General features: G+C 32.5%; 1 protein-coding gene across 1 annotated transcript in view; it reads left to right on the top strand.

The window, feature by feature from the left end:
* Positions 1–2,176: 2,176 nt before the first annotated feature.
* Positions 2,177–6,000, top strand: part of LOC124354307 (SUN domain-containing protein 1-like) — a 73,011-nt gene continuing 69,187 nt past the window's right edge. Inside the window, exon 1 of the mRNA XM_046804657.1 lies at positions 2,177–2,237. The gene's annotated coding sequence lies outside the window, so the exon portion shown is untranslated. The remainder of the gene's footprint in view (positions 2,238–6,000) is intronic.

Here is a 6,000-nt window from a genome sequence, read left to right as displayed (position 1 = left end):
GTGCATTTCAGTCAAATAAAATCCCAAACCCAGAATCGATTGCACTATGTAAAGGTGTCCCGATCTGACAACGTTCTTGATATTCCACAATGAATTTCAATCTCAACCTTCAAACATTTAAACGAAACATGAACATTTTTAAAGAATCGATCGCAACCAAGTTTGAAGCAACTCCAAATTAGCCTAAAGAGATGCAATAACGAGAGTTACGTTTAAAATAAGCTTGATTATATTTTTATTTATAAAACATGTGAGATCTTTTGAACCATAGCTTCAGTTTTTTAGGCAGTTACATAAGTATTAATTTGTTATATATGTTTTCACTAAGTTTGAAGATCTATAAACTTAATATATAAAACCAAATACAGGTAAACTGTTTATACAGTTTAATTGAATAAATGTGATTTATTTTTTAAGTTAAAATCACAGACCGATCGCTCATGAAACTCAAAAGAAAAAGCTAAAATTTTAACGATATCTTCTTATAATGTACTACTGTCTATGCAAACTATATTTCCTAATAATTTGGTAACTAAAAAGGGTAATTTATATTTTATGCTTTACCCTGCATAAAATATGTGAGCGAAAATTGTTTGCGCCAAAAATCCTTTTGCAGTCAGTTTTAAAAGTATATTTTAATGTCTTAGTGCAAAAATGTGAATTTATCGAAGAAATTTTGATGAAAGATTGTGGATTGTGCCCACACGAATACACTGGTATTTCAATGGAGGCCCTACAGAGCAATGAACTGACTAGGCGGAAATGTGGTATTGAATGTCTGCTAACAACTCCATACTGTGTTTTGTAAACAGTTTGTTTCTTCAAGTATTAGTCTAAGATCGAAATACGCATGGAATTTTGCCAAGAATTAAATTTATTGCTTATCAATTGCCCATTAGATTCTTAATAAATTGCAAAAAACCTTGATAGCATATAACATCCCTGTTCAAAACATCCACAGGTTTTTTGCTCAAACTTGTAATTAAATCAAATAATATTATTCATAGATTGATATACAATTCCGTTCAACATCTGCAGAATGGAATAAATATTTCTGAACAATGTTTGTTTTTACACTTTTAAAGATTTCTAAACCCAAAAGTAACTATTATTAGCCTGTTAATAAAATTAATATTGCTAAAGTTAAATTTAGCAAAGTGTTTTTAAGAGCTTTCACGGTGTTTTACCTATATGGTCCATTTTATTTTGAAGTCTTACACTGTATAGAAATGTATTGAAATATTCTATAGAGACTAGAACTATATGAGTTCTCCATTCAATTTAATTTTGACATTCCAAACCTATTTTATAATGTCGATACCTACAACGATATGCAATAATTCTATATAGAGTAGGAAAGTATATTCTTTTTTTTAAATAATCAAGTCTTTTTTGTTACTCTTTATTCATTTAGATAAATAAAGAGCTAAAATCTGCCAATATTTACCTTGAAATACCGATAGGAAAACACGTTTCTTACTAAGAGCTATGTAACTTTGAGGTTAGGTTGTTTGAACCCGAAGCGGAACACCGGTAAACTGGGCCGAACACATCAATAGAATATTCTAGCCACGAGCTACTGAATATGGACGACTCGGTGGACTGTTTTGGTCAAAGAAATGTAACGACGATGGACTACGTGAAAGCAAAGTGTGTTAGCTAAAATATTTTCTCTCCAACAAAGTATCTAGAGAAATTGACAGTACAGTAGTTGCCACACTTTAAATATGAATAGAAAGTTGGAAGCTTCATAGGCCACCGTTTTATATCACTTACGGAAGGGAAAATATTTTAGAAGAGATCTCGATAAAAGGAAATGTTTTTATAATATGAAATGTTGTCGAAAAAGTAGACATTTGCTGACGATGAATAAATTAAGGGTAACAGGATGGTGTACATTTATTATCAAAAACACAAACACACACACACACACACACACACACACACACACACACACACACACACACACACACACACACTATAATATACATACATATATAATATTTTGACATTCTACATGGTCGAAACTACGCAAAGAACAGATGATATGGGTTTATAAGATCTTTGATCACCTCGGTTAACTAAAATAATTTGCTTATCTTTAAATTGTACACAACTTGATCAAGTATGCATAACGTAACTATGGTGGGGAGGACTGATAAAACGCGAATGTTGAGTACTTTTCTTGGACTCATTGAAGTGAAAAAGAACAGCAAAGCAACTGAAGTGTTCCTTTGGTAAATATATACAGTATGATTATATAATAAATTTCAATAGCCTACTCTTGCTCAAACTGTTCGAGATGCAGCGAACAGACCAGGATAAGTAAGATTTTATCGGTCATGTAGGTTACACTATATTTTGTAGTCTAGTTGTCTCTGATGTCGAAACTAAGCATAGAAATCGTTTTAAACTTCTCTTTAAGTTAACTTTTTGGATCTTCAGACTGTAGGCGTATCTAGGATGACCTAATGGGGGGCTACCACTAGAAATTTTCCGTACCTCCCAGGCAAGCAGGAGTATGGGAGCCCTTTCCCCACAACCGCAATATGTTAATTGCTAAGAACATTAAACATTGTAAGTTTGAAAGCCGTTCGAGAGCATTGTTATTCTTATTTTATGCTCTAGAAGAACGGCTATAACAAGCGAAACGTGCCCTTTTGGAGATTGCCCGATAACAAAAAAAGAATTTCAAGAAAATGACGCTGTATTAATGAGAATAACAAAGGCTCGGGAAAATAGCTATATCTTAAAAAGTAAAAGACACAGCCTCCACCTGTTAACTAGAATTTATACGTTCTAATATGGGCTTTCAAGATACATTTCGTTTACATATATTTTATTTAAAATTATGGGCGTGTATTTGTATTACTTAAATTATATGTATTTGACATTTAAATGTTTTTAATTTCAAACCATGTCATCCCTAATACAAAATGTTGGGACATAAATTGACATTTATTTTTATAGATGATATATTTACTGCGTATACAACTACACAAATTTCGAGACATAAAATTATTAATTCGTGTTTTTTACCGCGGCTGAGCGGTTAACGTCCACTACGTGCATTGCGTATAGACGCAACAAACGCTCGGCGACGAACAAATATAGACATACAAAATATGAACTTCAAGTTAAATATAATTTACAAAGCACGATATTTCTTTATTTTGGTTGTGTCATTCTGGGTTTTCATGCACAAATTGTGACAGAATCACGTTATAGCGATCGGTTAGTAACTATCTTAAGTAATGAATCTACACGAATATAAATCCACAAAAATCTATTTTGTTTTTGAGGATTTTAATGTCATCATACCAGTGATAACAAGGACTCTATTACCATATTAGACATTCATTTGGATTACAGTTATAGAAAAACTATTACAGGCATCAACCTGAGATCTGACAGGGGAGGCACGGTATAGACAACATTTTTTTTTTATATTTCACATAATGTGGCTTTTATTTAGCAGTTTCTTAGAAGCAAGTACGTTTTACCTAAAAAAGTAAAACTGATAATTTGTAGTATGAAAATTATCGAAGAACATTGCAACATGAAAACTGGAATAAAGTATTAAATGAAAGAGGTGATGAAGAAAATCATTAATTTTTGATAGCCAAAGTTTCTTAATCAGAAAATTAAAAATTAACAAACGAGAGCTTTAAAATGCTTCTATTTTATATATCAATGGCCCACCAGAATTAATAGTTCTTACAAATTAAAACATTTTGAATATAAAACTTATTGCTAGAGTACAATTTGACCATACCAAGTACTTCATTACCAACCTAGAAAATTATCGCCTATTCTATTTATTATTATTATTTATTTATATTATATCACTGAAATGGATGTAAACAAAACGTGTTCTAGTGTGTAAAATGTAACATTAAAAATTACAAACTTTGAGCAAGACATTATTAAAATTATCACGACATTTCTTTGCTTTGATTATGGATTTACAGTTTTTGAAAACATTTGATTATAATAATATGTAAAAATAAATTAAAAGTGTTATTTCATAACCACAGATATATCAGAAGTTCGCCTCCATAGGGTTGAAAGTTCATTGTGTTATTATGATAGTTAGGTCAACTATAAAACACGTTTTGATAAGCATCTAATTTTGTATGCGTCTTTCACACAATTTTGATTTGATACAATGCCGGAGAAGTGTATAACAGCCACAGAAAGTAAAATGTAATAACTTTTAAGAATTATAATATTTCTAAATGGTAAAATCCACAATCTTGAGGTTTTGTGCTTATGTTAATTAATTTTAGTTAGTGCTACCACTATCTGTATTCATTAATAACACAAGTCACCAATACGCGACTAGCGCTAACAACTAAAGCGATGAGAACTACATTAAAACTATTACAAATTAGTGGTTCAAATAGACTACTGGTAGGCAGGCGTCCATGGCCACTGCTCGCTGTCTCTCTCGCTTGAAGCGCGGGAAGTGAGGTCTGTATTAAGTTTGACAACCCCCACGGGTCGCAGACGGACTTGCGTTCCGAAAACTCACGAAGCATGAGTCATGTGGTTATAGTTAAAATATCAAACAAATTAAAACAAAACTTAAGTATGTTACCGGTACATTGTTCGACTATAAATATACTTTCTGTTTACTTCGAGTTAAAATATACCTTGAATATTTGTATCAATGGGTGGGGGGCTTATAACCCCCAACCCCTCCCCCAGGTACGCATATGCTTCAGACAGATATGGACTCCAGATTCCAGGAGTCAAGTCTGTGATACTGTCAGGTTTCAGACGCTGCACCAAGCGGAAGGTCAAATGTATCTGAGTTCAACCTCAGCAATAGTCAAGCATATCTGAACTATTCGTGTTAATATGAAATTCATCTTGTTTCGAAAAAAGCAATTTGGGATCAAGTAAACACATCCAAAAAATAAAAACCTTTACTTTATTATTTGTCACCTCTAAAGGCGATTTAAATATATTATTGTATGTGATGATAAAGTTAGGTGTCTTTGTTCCCTTAAAGAATCACCATTAAATGTGATCTAATTAATAACCTTGTCTGTAGTTGAGTTTTAACCAATTGACGACATTATTATCTATAGTTTGTTGTCATTATTAATAATTGTTATTTTGATCGAGTTGGGCCCTTTACAGCCATTTCGCGATCAAAGTATATATTGGTAAATCTTTATCGTATCGCTTAGTTGTTCCTGCCTGTGTGATCTTTACGAATGTGCGTTTGGGCGTTGATAACCAAAGTATTTTTCGCCCGTAAAAAAGGTGCGAATCTTTGCATCCTGTATAAGTTTGGAAACACATATATAGAAATATAAATAAGTAATCAACTGTCAAACTGAACACAAATATACATTTGTTATTACCACTAAGGTGATTCAAACATCACGCTTTCCATATCGGGTTTTTCAGTATTATCAAACTCTTTTTAAAATTATGTACAAGCACACGATCTTTACCTACATTTAACCTTTTTTTGACTTCTCCTGGACCGTCTCTTTGAAGTGAAAGAGTGTTGCAAATCAATTGAAGTCTAGTAAAGACATGCGTACACGTATTAAATTTCAATATAATTACAAGACTCTCGTTCAAACTGTTTCGAAACATAGCGCTGGGCAAACCAGGCCGACATAGGGACAGGGGCGATTTTATCTTTCACCGAAGTCATTTGCTTCGCTTACGCTCCGCCAAAAATTCCGGTCGGGTAATATTCTTTAACTATAACTACGAATTCATATTAGAATTTTGTCTTTTTTATTAGATTAAAGTAAATAATGCTATTTTACGCTATATTCTTTTAGCAGTATGAATTAAATAATATAGAATTTATAATTCGCACATCTGCCTATTGTATTATAAGTCGCTGGCAAAAATGGAAACGCGCTGGATACCGTGACCGTACAGAACACATCATGGCCAACCATAACCATCCGATTTCATAACTAGCATGTCTCTATTTCCTATACTTATTAATAAAACTAGAATAACGGT

Source organism: Homalodisca vitripennis, chromosome 2 (genome assembly GCF_021130785.1).
Source record: "Homalodisca vitripennis isolate AUS2020 chromosome 2, UT_GWSS_2.1, whole genome shotgun sequence".
NCBI lineage: Eukaryota > Metazoa > Arthropoda > Insecta > Hemiptera > Cicadellidae > Homalodisca > Homalodisca vitripennis.
Note: the sequence above shows the minus strand (reverse complement) of the source record. Positions and strands in the feature narration are given on the sequence as shown.